The following is a 17664-nucleotide window of genomic DNA, read 5'->3' on the forward strand; positions in this document are numbered from 1 at the left end:
AGTGTTACTTTCCAGAGGGTATTGTGTGTCTTTGAGGACATGGGAGTGGGCAGAGACTGCACTGACTTGGGTCAAAGATTAGGCAGCTGAGTCAAGGAGCAGCTCTGATAATGGCCCAGAACAAGCTATGACTCCTTTGGGGAGTCTTGGATAGCATTCATACCTGATCCCCTGTGGCTGTACCTCCCCATCCCCTAGGGCTTGAACTCAGAGCCTTGTGAATGTTAGGTAAATACTCTTATTGTTATTGATTTACATTCTAGCCCTTTCTTCTCCCATACCCCATAGACCTCAGCTTCATTCTTCTAAGACTGCTAAACTTGAAGCACTATGGAAAGTCCAGGGACTGCCTTAGGGAGGGGCGTGTGCTAGATAGTGCCCAGCCTTACTGTTTTCTTGAAGAATGCAACCTGGCTGTAAATATGTATAATCCCACCTCAGTTTTGACCAAATAATTCATATTGAGGATGATAGTTAACAATGGTCTCACGGTCTCACACTGGAGCCTTAGACAGCTGCAGATAAAGTGAAAGACTAGATAGTGTAATGCCAGGGGCTTCACCTTCCCACCAAAAAGGAAATGCCCCTACTTCCAGATCCTAGATTGTGTGTGTGTGTGTGTGTGTGTGTGTGCGCGTGCGTGCGTGCGTGCGTGCGTGTGCGTGTGCGTGTGCGTATGCGTGTGCGTGTGTGTATGTTTTCAGGCATACACAGCTAAGGAACTGAAACCTAGCAAGAGGATAAGGCTTTAACCCCTGAACCTGGGTCTGATGGTGTAGGTCCTGGACCGAGGTGGCTTTGACCTAGCTATTTGTAGGCTTAGGTCAGACGACACAACCAAGACAGGAGTGTCACAAAAAGACTGAAGCCTCGATTCCAGCATATGGTTTTGATGGATTCTGAGGACCTGGAAATACGGCTATGACTGCTGGAGTGAAAAGGGGGTACCTTCAGGTTTTTTGTTTGTTTTGTTAAGATTTATTTTTATTTTATGTATGTAAGTACACTGTCGCTGTCTTCAGGCACACCAGAAGAAGGCATCGGATCCCTTTACAGATGGTTGTGAGCCACCATGTGGTTGCTGGGAATTGTACTCAGGGCCTCTGTAAGAGCATTCAGTGCTCTTAACCGCTGAGCCATCTCTCCAGCCCGGTGGCTTGAGTTTTTATAGTCAGGGCTCCACAATCTATACCCTCCAAGCCTTTGACCCAGCCTCAGAAGTTTGCTTTCAAGGGTTCTAAATACAAAAACCGTGAGTATAAACAAGGCCACTGCCCTTAGCGCCACACTTGCTTAGGAAGGAGACCGCAAGGATTATGGAGATGATGCCTGCCCTCTGCTTGGGCTACTTAAGTTTGGGGTCAGCAAGACTAAAGCGAAACGGAGGAAGCCATAGGGGGAAAAAAGCCCATGGGCAAGGGAACAAGGTCGTGGCACTGCGGGAGTTTCCTGCTTTGTAAGTCCGCTAGGTCAGGTGAGGTAGGGGTGAGCTTGGGCTGTGGAAAGCTGAGACCAAGTCGTAGAACAACGCCGAGGCTGCAGGTCTCGACGCTAAACCTAGCGGACTGCAGTAGCTCGCCGGCTTGCTAGTTCTTCCGGGCTCTAGCTCCGGCCGGGTCCGACCCCCGCCCCGGGTCCACCCAGCAGCCCGCTCCTTTAAGGATCAGCCACTCTGAAGCCCTCCTGGGTCCTCTCCGTGCTCTTTTACCTTTCTCTTCCGCCGGAAGCGGCTCCGGAAGATACGGCAGTTTTGGATCCGCCTCCATTCTCTTCGCTTGTCTGCCGAGGGTTGGCCCAGAAAAACCTCAGAGAAGGTGACCTTAGTTTTCCTTCAAGTTGTGCATATACATAGACTATACATACTTACTAAGGAATTAAAACAACAAAACGTACAGAGCCTCATGTAGCCCAGACTGGTCTCTAATGCGTTTTGTAACTGAGATCACTATGTCTGCCTCCAGAGTGCTGGGATTATATGTGTGCACCGCGCTTGGTTTATGAAATGCTGAGGATGGAACTTGGAACCTAAGACCCAATGCGTGCTAGGCAAGCATGCCACAAACGGAGCTACATCCCCAGCCCCAACTTAACTGATTTTTTGCTGTTTTGTTTCTGGAGACAAGGTGTCTTTGTGTAACCTGGGTTGTTCTGTAGACCAGGCTGACCTTGAAATCAGAGACCCTTCTGCCTGTCTCCTGAATGCTTGGATTAAAGGCGGCGTGGCCACCCCTGCCTAGCCCAATTTAACTTTTAAAGTGCACAGTAAGGTGGGAGTAAGAATATTCAAGCCAGGGGAGAGGCATCCCCGATTTCATTTAGTTGTAGAAAGGGCCCCTAAGTGAAAGGAACCAGCAGGAGGGAGGGAAAGAAAGATGGGCTGTGGATATAGCTTCAATGTAAAGGGCCTGCTTCCCTAGCATACTAGAAGTCCCAGCCGGGTTAACACCCCGAACAGCAAAACCAAAACACAATGTCAAATACTGTACAATTCCACTTACATGAAGTCTATTCTGGAGTTGTTAGGATCATAGACACAGATGAATGGTGGCCTCCAGAACTGAGGAGGGGAAATGAGGAGTTGGGATCTTAGGAGTACAGTTTCACTTGCGGTTGTGGTGACCACCCTTGAACAATATCCTGGTTTTATTGTTTCTTTGAAACAGGGTCTAATTCTGTAGCCCAGGCTGGCCTCAACTTCCTGGCAGCCTTCCTAGTCAGCCTTCCAACACTAGGACCACAGGTGGGGGGCACAAAATACATACAGCTCTACATGTGTGTGTGTGCCAGCACGTGTGTGTCACAGACACGTGGAGGACAACTTCCAGGAATTCTCTTCAGGCCTTCAGAGCAAATGTAAGGACAGTTGGGCAACTTAGAGAGACCGAGGATACTGCTCAATGGAAGGACTCTTGGGCCGGGCGTGGTGGCACACGCCTTTAACCCCAGCACTTGGGAGGCAGAGGCAGGCGGATTTCTGAGTTCGAGTTCAGCCTGGTCTACAGAGTGAGTTCCAGGACAGTCAGGGCTATACAGAGAAACCCTGTCTCGATAAATAAATAAATAAATAAATAAATAAATAAATAAAACAAACCAGGATATTGTTCACTTGGCTGGCATGTATGAGGACCCAGGTTCTATCAGTACCACACAAATAATAAACAAACAAACAAACAAATAAACAGTATCTATCTACACAGGCAGGTTAGTACTTTTAATAGAGTACTTTTACTCTAATTGTCTGTAATGTGACTTTTCCGGCCACGCCGACCTATAAGGCTCTGACATCATCAATGAATTTTATGTTGCTCGGTACTCAGTCTTTAGCCCTTACAACCGTGGAAAGGTTTGATATAGTTGACCATTCTCTTCTCCTTGTTTTCCCCAGTTCCATGGTGCCGTGCCCACTCCCCCACTGGCCCTGTTGCATCTCCTCTGCCAGCTTTTGTGTGTCATCTCTTATAGAGGCAGGGTCTCATGTAGCCTTGGTTAGTCTTGAGCTCACTGTATAACTGAGGAAGAAGACTATGAACTCCGGGTCCTCCTGCCTCTACCACCCAAGTGCTGAGCCCTTTGCCTGTTCTTAACTATCCTAGCTCTTCACTGTCCTCCTCCAGATGTCTCTCTTGCTGACATTATTTAGCTGCTCTTCTGGCTTGGATGGGTCTCTCAAAGTCCACCATACCCAACACTGTACTCTTATCCTCTTGGCAGCTGCCTGAGCCAGAGACCTGCACATGCCAGATCCCCTCCTAACACCACAGTCCTCACCTCGAGGTGTGTCCCGGTTCTGTCTCTGTAATGCCTCTGACTCCTCAGAGCTTTCCTCTTCTGTCTCCACTATTTCCCATAACCGAGGCAATAGAGTAATTTGTAACTGCCTTCATGCACTTGAGTAAGAACTGAGAGGCGAGGTCTAGTTTCCTGCCCTGCTTGAAATTCTTCAGTAAAGTCCAACTGTGCTTAGGCTCGGGCTCAGGACAGAACTATTTCCTGTGGCAAATTAGGCCCTGATGAACTTGCCCCCCTTTTTTTTTAAATTGATTTATTTCCCTCTGCTCCCCAACCTTCAAATTAAATGTATTTACTTTGTGCATGGAGTGTGTATAGACTTTAGGTCTGCTCTTGTCGTGTTGCATGTGTGGGGGGCAGAGGACGATCCTGGGGAACTGGCTCTCTCCTTTCATCATGTGGATCCTGGGGAATCAAACTCAGATATTCAGGCTTGGCCGCAGGCCCCCTACCTGCTGATCTGTCTCACTGGCCTGCTCCTGCTTGGTGTTTGTTAGTTTGTTATTAATATTCTCATCCCCCATAATATAATTAGATCCTGTGAGGGTTTTTTTGTTTGTTTATTTTGTTTTTTGTTTTTGGGGGGGGGGATTCGAGACAGGGTTTCTCTGTATAGCCCTGGCTGTCCTGGAACTCACTTTGTAGACCAGGCTGGCCTCGAACTCAGAAATCTGCCTGCCTCTGCCTCCCGAGTGCTGGGGTTAAAGGCGTGCGCCACCATGCCTGGCAATCCTGTGAGATTTTATGCTACCACCCAAGCTCTTGTCTTTGCTGCCTGAATGTTTTCCCTTGGACTGACCTGGTAAACATTTTCTTGATCAGTAGACATCGGCGTAAATCCCAGTTGACTGAAATGTCTTCTCAGATCCTTCGGACTTTTGCTTAGTGTCTAGCATAAGAGTTGGCATGTGTTGAGAGGTCAGTGAATATTTATGAATGAACCAACTAAATAAAGCCCTTAAGGGCCAAATAGGTCGTTCGAAAGTTGCAGTTTTTCATATGACCTCTAGGTGTCACCATTGGCCTCATTTTAACCAGCTCTTGCCCTTGCTTCCAGGAGAGGTGCTGGTCTGGTCTACCCTCCCAGCAAGCTGGGAGGGGTGATGTACAACCCAGATTCTTCCCCGAGATTTGAAATCTCCCTCCTCCCTGGAAAGGCTGCTTTGATAGGGTGGTGACTTACCACCCCAGATTCTTCAGGGCTGAATTTTAGACACTTCAAAGAAAACTGAGTGCTAAACCCAAGAAGGAACCTGGATGGTGATTCGCCAGTGGTGTTCTTCACTTGTTTTTTTTTTCCCCTCAAGGAGACAGAATCTCAGTCTCACAATGAGTACTCTCTTACAGGATAGCCTGGAATTCAGGAGACTGACTGGAAACTCACAAGTTCCCGGAACAATGTTATCCTAGCTTCCCAAGTTGCTTGGGTTACAGGCATGGGCCACAAAGCCAAGCAAAGATCCATGCCTTTAAACTCAGCACTAGGGACGCAGAGATCTACCGATCTCTGTGAGTTTGAGGCCAGTCTGATCTACTAATGAATTATGGCTAGCCAGGACTACATAGCAAAACTGTGTCTCAAAACAAACTGGGGCAATCCCAGATAAATAGAGAAGATTATGTTTATGTCCTGGTTTACATTAATACAACACCTCACCCAGCGTTTGAGTTCCTTAAATGGCTACAACAAAGGCAAGGCAAAACTCCTCTTCTTCCCGGGCATTGTACAATTTATCTATTCATTCAAAAGTTGTATTTTATTTATTATTATTGTTGTTAGTGTGTATACAGTGTGTGTGTGTGTGTGTGTGTGTGTGTATATAGGTTGGAGGCAGCCTTGGGGAGTCAGTTCTCTCCTTCCTCCATGGGTTCTGGGGATTGAACCATCTCAATGGTTTCTCTCTTTTTTTTTTTTTTAAAAGATTTATTTATTGATTATATGTAAGTACTGTAGCTGTCTTCAGACACTCCAGAAGAGGGAGTCAGATCTCGTTACAGATGGTTATGAGCCACCATGTGGTTGCTGGAATTTGAACTCTGGACCTTTGGAAGAGCAGTCGGGTGCTCTTACCCACTGAGCCATCTCACCAGCCCTCAATGGTTTCTCTTAAGTTGAGCTTTGGCTACAAATTCCGTATTAAACAAGAACTGGTTGTGTATAGACTGAGTTCTGACTTGAATGGACAGTGGCCACACAATAGTCTGACAGCCACATATCCACTCCCTGGGACATATAATAAGCCAAATTTCGTATCTTTTCATGTTATAAAACAAAATTCAAACACCCCTCAAACAGTTTTAATTAATTAATCAATCAATCAATCAGTCAGTCAGTCAAGACAGGGTGTCTCTTTGTAGCCTTGGCTATCCTGAAACTTACTTTATAGACCAGGCTGGCCTTGAACTCACAGAGATCCATCTTCCTCTGTACTGGGACTAAGGGTGTATGTTTAGCATTGCCCTGACTTCCTCTGATGATAGATTACAACATGGAAGTGTGACTCAAATAAACCCCTTTCTCCCAGGATGCTTTTAGTCTTGCTGTTTTATCACAACAATAGAAACCTTAAGACAATGATCTTGAGAAAGTCATTTAACCCCTAAATATTAACTTCCTCAACTGATAGAGATAATATGTATACGTCACAAGTTTGTTTTGAGGCCTAAAATTGGCCGAGCTATGTATTTAATGCCATAAACATTTACTGAGCAGTTATTGCTTGGCCAACCAGGCTTAAGTGTCGTTGTAAACAGTGCGAGCTCACTTGGCCCTGTGTGTTATGTGCTTTCATTGTCTGAGCTCTGCAGATGCAAAGGCTGGGGCTGGAGAGCTTTAGTAACTTGCCCGCCACAGTCTCAGAGCTGTCAAACGGTGGGATGGGGTTTTAGACCTGGGCAGTTAGGCTCCAGTTAGTTCCCAAGCACCATCTACTAAGCCAGGATGCCATATGGAGCAGGGCTGAATAATGAATAGCTATTATGCTCATTGTAATTTAGCCTTAAGTGCTTTTTATATCCATGGTGCTAAGTGTTAATTATTAGTGTATTTGGATGCAACATTTATCCTTTTTGTTCCTATTTTTTCCACAGCCATGGCAACAAAGGGCCCTGTACTTTCTATAGAGGAGCACCCTGCCTTTGTCTGATCCAGCCCGGTGCTCCTCTGTCTCTGCAAACAACAAAAGATGTGGCCACCCGGCTGGCTTCCCCGCCCCCACTAGAGCGCTAACCGAGACTGAGGCAGGTACAGCTCAGCAGACCAGGAGCAGGGCTCACAAGTGAGGTCATGCTTAATAAACTTGATTAATTTCTTTGAGCAGCAGCCTTGCAAGAGGACAAGGGTGAAACAAGAGACAGTAATTCATCCTGATTTCGAGGTGCAAGAATACAGCTACAACCAGCAGAGATTTTTGTGAAGATGCTGTTGGGGCCTGGAGAGTCCCCTGGGGCTCAGCCATGGAAGCTGCAGGAAAACTCAGGGACAGGGACATATTTGCTCATGATGGCTTAGTGAAAAGGGAACCCGTACAGGGGACAGAACATGGATCCTCTAAGTCGTTGGACCAAGACACAGTCTCCTGCTTGGATCCCTTGAAATGTGTCCTGAGCATTTTGATCTGATAACAGTAAAGATAATCCTAGCTGCAATACTGTGTATAGAGTGCTTTAAGACAATCTAAGAAAACTGGATATGGTGGCTCACCCCTTTCATCTCAGCACTTGGGGAGGCACAGGCGGATCTCTGTGACTTCAAGGCTAGAGTGAGTTCGAGGACAAGGACAGCAAGGGCTACATAGAGAGACCCTATCTCAAAATGAGAGAGAGAGTGAGAGAGAGAGAGAGAAGTTATATACAACAGGGACTCCAACACCTAGGCCTCTCTTGCAGGCTCACTCCACTCTGAGTTGACTGTATCAGTACCTGAGTTTAGTGGAATGTCTCTTCCAGCAGGCAGGAGGCCTCTCCACAGCAGGACCCAGGACTGACCCAGACTTCCAGCAGAGTTGGAATAGGAAACTGCAGGATCCTGTGTGGCCCTTGCTCTGAGCATGCGCAAGGCCACATGCACTTTTAGCTCCTATCCCCACATCTTGGAGGAAGACCTCTAGAGAAGACACATATTTCTCTCCCTTTCTTCTCTTCCAGCCCAGCTGGTTAGTACAAACCTTTCATATTTTTTCTCATTCTTCTTGCAGGTATTGGTGTAGGAATGAGGCCATGCCGTGGTCTTTCTCGGTGAAATTCATAGGATTGTCTTAGGCACGGTCAGTTGCTTTAGCAGAATATCATAGACTGGACAGCATAAACACGTTTCTTTCAGTTCTGAGTCTGAGATCAAAGCACTTGCAGATTCCGTGTCAGGTGATGTCATGCCTCTGGTGGCCATCTACTTGATAGGATTTCATATGGAATAAAGAGGGCTTGAGAGCAGCCCCGTCCTTTTTGTTAAAGCACTAATCCCATTGATGCAAGTTTTACCCTTCGCCTCGTCTCCCCTCCTCAAAGGCCCCGTCTCCTGACCTTCTTACCTTGGTGGTTAGGATTTTACTTTGGTGGCTATATTTCATCAACAGCAAAGATGCCATTGTGGAGAACTAGGAATCTTGTCCCTCAGCAGTACCCTGCCTTCTAACCCCGGAGACCACGGTAACTCTGGGCTTCCTTCGAAAAGGTAAATCAAGGCCATTATCTGAGCCATTTCAATCACAGTATCCATGACTGTGTAGAGAGCACCCTTACTGATGAGACCAGGGTAGCCTCGTGATTTTTGTGGGCCCCTTCCTAGATTAAAAGGTTCCTTTGTGATGTGAAGGACAGAACCCGGGGGCCTCAGACACAGGCTGGGTGTTCGCTATACTACTGAGGTAGATCCACATCTCCCAAATTAAAAAGAATATTTTGTTACATTCTTAATTATTTATTGTGTATGTATGTGTGTGCGTGTATATGTGTGTGCGTATGTGTGCGTGTGTATGTGTGTGTGCGCGTGTGTGTGTATGTGTGTATGTGTGTGTGTGTATGTATGTGTGTGTGCGTGTGTGTGTGTGTGTGTGTGTGTGTGTGTGTGTGCGTCTGTGTGCCTGCATGCAGGCTGCAGTGCACATGTTACTGCAAGAGGACAACTTGCAGGAGCCACCTTTCCTACCATTCGGGCTCCAGGAATCTAACAGGTCATCCGTCTTTGTGACCAGTGCCCCTCCCTACCTGCTGACCTACCTTCCCAACTCAAGTTATAGTTTGTGACCAAATTGGCATGAAGTTGAAAATATTATAACTAGGACACCATTGGCTTAAGAGATAGCTTTCCTTCAAGCACATTGAAGTATTTTTGCGAATCCTGAGTACTGGAGGCGCCTAACACATCCTAATAGGCTGCCTGGAGAACAGCTCCCAAGCGAGATGCTCATCGTCAGCCCTCACCTTTTGCCTTCTTTGACTTGTTTATTGAAACACGGTCTCACGTAGCCCAAACTGGTCTCGGAATCAAGAGCTGAGGATGACTTTGGACTCTTGGTCTAGCCTCATCGAAGTCAGAGAGGATTTTCCTCAGTCTTGACCTTATAAAAGGCAACATCTGTGATTCTTCGTTGGATCTCAGGACATTACACAAAGTGTGCACTCAAGTGCGCACACGCACATGCACACACAGAGCAGGTTTCCAAAAAGTCTTTGTTAGGTAAACGAGAGAATGAACAAATCTGTCTGCTCATTATACCCACTGGGATGTTAAATGTTACTCCAGTTGCTTAAGTGGCCGTGAGTGGTATAACTGTGGTGGAAGGGAAAGTCTGAACTATGTTGCGTCAGTCCAGGAGGTACAGGATCTACTGTGCTATTGTTTGCTCATGTTTACATTTTCTTCACAAAAATATGTTTTTCTGGTTTACAATTCTGTGTGTTTTCCACCCAAGATGGAGTTTCTCTGTGTAGCCGGGCTGTTCTGGAGCTCAGACTGGCCTGGGACTCCAGAGATCCACCTGCCCCTGCCTGGGCTGCTGGTGCCACTGCAACCTAGCTTGTTTACAACTTTGTGGTCATTTAGGGGTGTGGCTTATTCTATGAAATGCCGACTGGGGGTCTGTTCTGGCCCTCCTGTCATGCATCTTCCTGGGATGCAGTCAGAGAAGTTTAGAGCATCACTTCCCAGATTTCTTTGCTGCTAGTGTTAGCTTCCATTAAACAAATGCAATCACGCTGAGTTAAGCAGGGGAAGTGGAAGGGGAGCCTGGGGCATTTATCTTGCTTCTCCAGATGGGTAGAAGGTGATGCATTCTAGACCTAGACATGCAGGAAATGACATCCTCATTTGATGTGACAGAGGCACACGACTCCAGAGCGAGTGACTCTACGGTTCTGTCTGGTTCACGCATCTGGCATTCTCTCATTCTGGTTACGACCGTCCCCGAATCCCAGCTATGTGAAGTGGAGAGTTATTTCTGGAAGACCAGGTTCCAGATGGTCTTCAGCCCATCTCAGGACCCTGGACTCATCTCATACTTTCCTAATAAGCCCCTTTCTGTGCAAGGGGGTAAGTTATTTTCTCTGCCACTGACTCCTAGCGGAAGAATCTAGAAGTTACTATGCAGCTGACAAAATGATCTATCTAGTGATCATGCATTATTATACAGATATAACAATATTTATGAAACTTCAATACTTGATTGTCAGACCCAGTTTCAAACAGAAATACACACTCCTGCAATAATTTATGTATCAGTTTGTTTTGTTTTTGGTATTTTGAGACAGGGTTTCTCTGTGTGGCCCTGGCTGTCCTGGAACTCACTTTGTAGACCAGGCTGGCCTCAAACTCAGAAATCCACCTGCCTCTGCCTCCCAAGTGCTGGGATTAAAGGTGTGCGCCACCACTGCCTGGCAGGTTTTGTTGTTGCTGCTGTTTTAAATCTTATCAAATTCCGGGGCCTGGAGAGATTGCTCAGTTGTTAAGAGTACTCCTCCAAAGGACCTAGATTCAATTCCCACATGACAGCTAACAACTGTCTGTAACTGCCAAGGGGATACGATGCCTTCTTCACCGCTGTGGGCACTGCATGCATGTATGTGGTACTCAGACACATGTAGACAAAACACTTGCACACATAAATAAAAGTAAAAAAAATCCCCAGGTGATGGTGACACATGTATCCATCCCAGCACTTGAGAGGCAAAGGCAGACAGATCCTGTGAGTTTGAGGCCAGCCTGGTCTACATAGTGAGTTCCAGGACAGCCAAGGCTACATAGAGAAACCCTGTCTTGAAAAACCTAAATAAATAAATAAATAAATAAATAAATAAATAAATAAATATTTCCATTGGCTCCATTTAAGACAGTGGTTCTCAACTTGTGTGTCGCAACTCCTTTGGCAAACTTCTATCTCCAAAAAATTTTACATTATGATTCATAACAGTAGCAAAATTATAGTTAATGTAGTAGCAACAACAATAAAAAAATCTTACTGTTTGGGCATCACTAGAACATGTGGAGCTGTAGTAAAAGGCTGTAGCATTAGGAAGGTTGAGAGCCACTGCTGTAAGAGACAGGTGGACCAACACAGGAACCTTCCTAGACTAAATTCTAGAATTCTGAGTAAGACCTATAAAAGCCCATCCTGGGTCAGACAAGTCGCGTCTGCTGGAGAATGTCAGTCACCTTGTTTTGTGTGTAGAGGGTACCCCTGTAGCACAACAGTTTGTGTAACACAACGTGACGCAACATGACGTCCTTGCAAGCAGCCATCCTGCATCAGCCACTGCGTTACCTCATGAGAACCGGGCAGTGCTGCCCTTGCAAACTCGTAGATTGTGGGTGGAGGGAGATAGATCCTGAGAAGTCTAGAGGTAAGTTAATGTCTCCATTGTAAGAATGGCCATAGAGTGGTTTCTAGAGCTGAGGAAATGGTTGAGTTTGTGAAGTGCTTGCTGTGCAAGCATGAGGACCTAGCCCAAGCTAGAGCCTCAGAATCTATATCAAAATCTGGCTGAGTCATTCCTATGATCCTAATACTGAGGAAGCAGAAACTGGAGTTTCCCTGGTGCTGATTGGCCAGCCAGCATAGCCATTCAGTGGGAGGCCTTGTATCAAATAAATATGGCTCAGATGTTAAGAACATTATCTGTTTACAACTGTCCATAATTCCAATTCCAAGAGATCCAGCTCCCTTCTGAATTCTTACAGCATCAGGCACATACACGGTGTATAGGTACATGCAGGCAAAGCCCTCAGACACATAAGTAATAAAGATAGAATCTTTAAAAGACAGGGAGAAAATTGGTAGAGTTAGACACTGTACACAACTTCTGTTGTATGTGTGTATCCACCCACAAATATACACACACACGAACATGTAACATGTATCCCCACAAATACACACACTATGCTGATTTTAAACACATTAGACCAGGGGACAACAAATTACAACCCACAGGCCAAATCTACTCACCTGTTTCTGCAAGCATGGTTTTATAGGAACATAGAGCTATGTTATTTGTGTTATAGCGATTGCTGGTTTTTTTTTTTTTTTTTTTTTTTTTTTTTTTTTTTGTGGTTTTCTGAGATAGGGTTTCTCTGTGTAGCCCTGGCGTCCTGGAACACACTCTGTAGACCAGGCTGGCCTGGCACTCAGAAATTCACCTGTCTCTGCCTCCCAAGTGCTGGGATTAAAGGCATGCACCACCACTGCCCAGCGTGATTGCTGCTTTTCAACAAGCAGATCACCACTGACTTGTGAGGCAGACAGTGAAGTTCACAACGCTATGAAACTTACCGACTAGCTCTTAATCAGTTGCTGGTCACTCCAAAGAAGGTGGAGGCGTTGGTGGCTTCGGGGTCACCTGGTTGCTTTCAGGCCCCCTCTACCTTTGCCTGCTGGATGAGAATCCACTTTTTAGCCAGATCACCAAGTGACTTTGGGACACACTGAAGTTTGAGAAGTGCTACAGTAAACTGCTCAGTGGGCACAACCTGATGGAAGCTCTACCCTGACACAATGTCAGTTGAGGCTGGTGGATATATGCACTGGCCCAGGCACAGTAGGTTAATGGTTTAGTGTGCCACTCACTATCTCTGCATTTGATGCAATGATTTCTTTTTCTGACATTCTCAGGTCAGAGTGCCATTGGTCATCAGCCAGAATCTTTACTATGTATCTACCTGGACAGAGACTACAGTCTCTTAACTATCTGTACGCCCATTTGATAGAGGGCATAGCCTGTATTTGACTATACAATTGACTATAGGTATGGACAGTTAGCATATCTGTGGCCCTCACAGAATTATGGAGTTTTAACACTTCATCTAGTTCTTCCTAAAACCTCATAGGTGGCTGCTTTACTCTCCACTCAAAAACCAACGGTTAGAGAGAGTAAATAATTTACTCAAAGTCATATATGGCGGGTAAGTGGCAGAGCTGGAAAATTGAGCGTCTGTTTTCTGACACTGTAGTTTATGTGCAGTACTGCCAGACGTGATGGTGGGAGATCATAATCTAAATTAGATCTCCAGTCAGCAAACCCATGTTTTATAGATAAGAAACAGAGACGGAATATTGTTATCTCTCACTTCCCAGATGTAACCAAGATGATCCTGAAAGATTGAGGAAGACTGGAAGTGAGACCCAAACTCTTCTCCTGGCTCCTGCTCTTCAAAGAGGACAAACCTTCCACCTTTATCTGTGAAGAAGAGAAAGGGCGACTCTAGCAACCCTGTTCCTTTTAGATACCTAAAGTGGGAGGAACCTCTGAGGCTGGCAGTAGGATGAGCTCTGCCTTAGGGAGGAGAGGGCTCAGGGCTCCTGTAGTCCCTGGGCCATGTCCTCCATCAGCTGCTTCCTTCACTGCCACTCAAGGGAAGAAGGAAGGCATCATGTTGGCTCACTGTTGAAGAGGGGACACAGTAGCAGCGTGTGAGGTGGTCAAGTTGTGTCAGCAGTCAGGAAGCAGAGAGAGGTGATCGCTGGTACTCAGCTTAGCACATGGAAAGTGCTGCCCACAGGGCTGGAGAGATGGCTCAGTGGTTGAGCACTGACTGCTCTTCCAGAGGTCCTGAGTTCAAAGCCAAGCAACCACATAGTGGCTCACAACCATCTGTAATGAGATCGAATGCCCTCTTCTGGAGTGTCTGAAGACAGACACTGTATATAAGCAACCTATACAGCTACCGTGTACTTCCATATAATAAATAAATAAATAAATAAATAAATAAATAAATAAATAAATAAATAAATAAATCTTTTAAAAAAAATCTAGCCAGGCGGTGGTGGCGTACACCTTTAATCCCAGAGTGAGTTCTAGAACAGCCAGGGCTACACAGAGAAACCCTGTTTGAAAAACAACAAAACAAACAAAAAAAATCTTTGTGCCAGAGTAAGCGGGGCTGACCGGAGCGAGCAGGGTCCTAAATTCAATTCCCAGCAACCACATGATGGCTCACAACCTCTTGTACAGCTATAGTGTACTCATATACATAAAATAAATACATACTAAATAATAGTAAAAAATCTTTAAAGAAAGGAGAGAGAGAGAGAAAGGAAGGAAGTGCTGCCCACATTCAGCGAGAACCTTCCTTCCTTAGTCAGACTTGCCTGGAGACACCGCCATATGCCATAGACATGATGCCCAAGGCGCTCGCTCTCCTAGATGATTCTGAACAGTGAGTTGGCAATGAAGCGTCACAGACTGGAAGGGGAAAGAGAAGGGAAGTTCAGGAGCAGCAGGCAAAGTAGAATACTTGCTAAATAAATAAAGCCGGGCGTGGTGGCACACACCTTTAATCCCAGCACTTGGGAGGCAGAGGCAGGCAGATTTCTGAGTTCGAGGCCAGCCTGGTCTACAGAGTGAGTTCCAGGACAGCCAGGGATACACAGAGAAACCCTGTCTCGAAAAGCCAAATAAGTAAATAAATAAATAAAGTCCCCCACAAATTAAGATAACACTAGTATTGGAGAAAATGTAAATCTTTATTGAAAATAGAGACCTTATTGCATAGATGATACAGCATTAAAACAGGGACAGAGTTGTTTGTTGTATCAGGTTCTATAAGAATCCTGGAGATAGGCCGGGCTTGGTGACGCAAGCTTTTAATCCCAGCACCTGGGAGGCAGAGGCAGGCGAATTTCTGAGTTCAAGGCCAGCCTGGTCTACAGAGTGAGCTCCAGGACAGCCAGATCTACACAGAGAAACCCTGTCTCAAAAAAACCAAAAAAAAAAAAAAAAAAAAAAAAAAAACCCAAAAAAAGACTTAAGTATAGAAACAAAGTGCCCAGGGTCTATGCAAACACTGCACACATCATTTCATAATAAGAAACTTTAGTGTCTATGGAATTTGGCGTTGGAGGTGGCCTGGAGCCAATCCCAGCAGGTACCAGCAGTAACATCACTCATCTGCATGCACTAAATTTTTGGATAAATCTTCCCAGGCAGTGGTGGTGCACACCTTTGATCTTGAGTGGGAGGCAGAGGCAGGTGGACCTCTCAGTTCAAGGCCAGCTTCAGTGTAAGCTCCAGGCCAGCCAGGGCTATACAGGGAAACCCTTTCTCAAACCAACACCACAAAAGGGAGAGGGAGAAGAAATCTATCCGAATCAGTAACTTTTTTTTTTTTTTTTAAACATAGTCTCACTATGTGAGCCTGGCTGGCCTGGAATTCACTATGTAGACAGGGGTGGCCTTGCATTCATTCATATGCCTGCCTGCCTCTGCCTCCTAATTGCTGGAATTAAGAGTGTGCACCACAATACCTGGCTAAATCTTGAACAAACAAACATATTTACTTACTTATGTGTGTGTGCGTCTATATAAGTTTATGTGCACAGAGTGCACACATGTGTTCTCAGAGGCCAGAGTCTTGGATCCCCTGGAACTAGAGTTACAGTGTTAAGCCTCATATTATGTATGTATGGGTCCTGGGATCCCAGCAAGAGCAGTACCAATTAATTATTAACTGCTGAGCCATCTTCTCAGTCCCCATAGGAACTAAATCTTGCAAATTGTGGGATCCCTTCCTTAGCTCATTTCAGGTCTGAACCAGGGAAAAATTGTTCTTTGTAACAATCTTCTGTTCTTGATTTTTAGCAATTGTAAACATGTCTCAACCAAATGGTCACACAACTCCCCGGGAGTTGTCAAGGGTGAGAGTATTAACTGTAAGAAGGACTTTGAACAGTGTGGCCTGTCTGTTGGGACATCACTGAGTGCTGGAAGCAGAGAGGACTCAGAAGGCCAGGGTGCCATTCTTGAGCTGTTCAAAGCAAGCTAGTCAGGCCTGCAATTAGACAGGCTCCAGGACAGAATGACAAAGGGTTCCCAGAAGCTGGGGTGAAGGGAGGTCAGAGGTCAGAGTACCAACGCAGCTGAGAGAAGACTTTGTGAAGGCTGCCCAGGCAGAACTCTGTCCCAGTGAGACTCACCACCTCAGCAGACTCCAGATGAATGTGTTTATCAGAGGGGGATCCTAAGCAATATGATGAGAGAATAGGAAGATGGGGTAGAGGAGAGTGAGTGTCAATAAAAGCTCCTCCTTAATGAGAAGGATATAGCCGATGCAATGGGGGCTCCGTTCTAGTGGGGGCTCTTCAAAGAGATGTATAGAATGGACAGACTAGACTCAGAATTGTTGCCCCAGGGGTTCAGGAAGCTGGGATATTTTCCTAGCAGCTCCACCCCACAGTGGTTGAGGAGTTCTCCTGGCAAGTGTAATTATTTTTTACCGCTTCAGCCTTCCTGGCCTATGGCCCTCTTATAGCCAAATGAAACTCGCAGGTCAAGAGATGCAGGTGTTCCGAACCCACTGTTCTCAGAAACAGCAGGCACGCTGTGCTCCAGGCCAAGGCGTTAGAGTAGGGTGCTGATGCCTTCTGCTATGTTCCCCGCAAATGTCTGAACAAATAAGAAAACTAAGAAGGTGTTTTTAATTTTTTTTTTTAAAACAAACGATCTTTTATTGGGGGAGGGTTCATCAATCCTTCTTGGCCGCCTTCCTCATGACTGCCAGCACGTTGCTCAGCTCCTCCCGCTTTCTCTTGGCACGGATGTGCGTGCCCACCCTCTTCTTGATGAACTTAAGTGCCCGCTTGTCCTTGGACACTTTGAGCAACTCCATGGCGCGCCGCTCGTAGGGCGCGAAGCCGCACACCTCCCGGATCATGTCCCGCACGAACTTGGTGTGCTTGGTGAGGCACCCGCGGCGCCGGCTGTGTCTCGGCTTGCTGACATTCTTCGTCACCTTGTGGCCCTTGTTGAGGCCCACGGCCATGGGGTAGCGCAGGGCCATGTCTGCGGGCAGCCGAGAGAAGACAGTGGCTGAGACTCGGTACCTCGGCCCCGCGCGCACCCGCCTGCCTGTCTGCACGCCGGGATGCCCCGCGGGGCCAGGAGGCCTGATGGCGCCAGAGGAGCCCCGACGAGACCCACTTACCTGCTGCTCTCTGATGACTCGATGACTGCAGGGACAGCAAGAAGGCGGTTTTGAGGAAGGCTAAGGAACAGAAAGAGTCTAGTGAGGCTGGGGTGAAGAAAGCAAACGGGCGTCTGTAAAACAAACATATTTAAAAGTGTAGGTTGCTTTTGTTTTTTTGGAGACAAGGTTTCTCTGTATTGCCCTGGCTGTCCTGGAACTCACTCTGTAGACCAGGCTGGCCTCAGAACTCAGAGATCTGCCTGCCTCTGGCTCCCAAGTGCTGGGTCTAAGGGCGTGCACCACCAATGTTTGGCAAATGTGTTTTAAAGATGGTGAAACTTAGGTTTAGAGCTAGTTGTGGTCACACACACCTTTAATCCCAGCACTTGGGAAGTAGATGCAAATAGATCTCAAGGAGGTTGAGTCCAGCCTAGTCTGCATAGCAAGTTCTAGGAGAGCCAAAAAAGGAGAGAGAGAGAGAGAGA

The 17664-nt window shown here is 46.4% G+C and overlaps 1 long non-coding RNA gene and 1 pseudogene across 2 annotated transcripts; one reads left to right on the forward strand and one right to left on the reverse strand.

Moving 5' to 3' along the window:
* Positions 1-1321: 1321 nt before the first annotated feature.
* On the forward strand, positions 1322-7437 carry Gm12996. 2 transcript variants are annotated; one of them, XR_376562.3, is made up of 3 exons: positions 1322-1814; positions 6880-7033; positions 7110-7437. It is a non-coding gene; the product is annotated as a predicted gene 12996 (long non-coding RNA). The 2 variants fall into 2 exon arrangements; XR_104879.4 differs by having other exon boundaries at positions 6880-7437.
* Rpl36-ps8 (ribosomal protein L36, pseudogene 8) lies at positions 16712-17076 on the reverse strand (annotated as a pseudogene).

Source organism: Mus musculus, chromosome 4 (assembly GCF_000001635.26).
Source record: "Mus musculus strain C57BL/6J chromosome 4, GRCm38.p6 C57BL/6J".
Taxonomy (NCBI): Eukaryota; Metazoa; Chordata; class Mammalia; order Rodentia; family Muridae; genus Mus; species Mus musculus.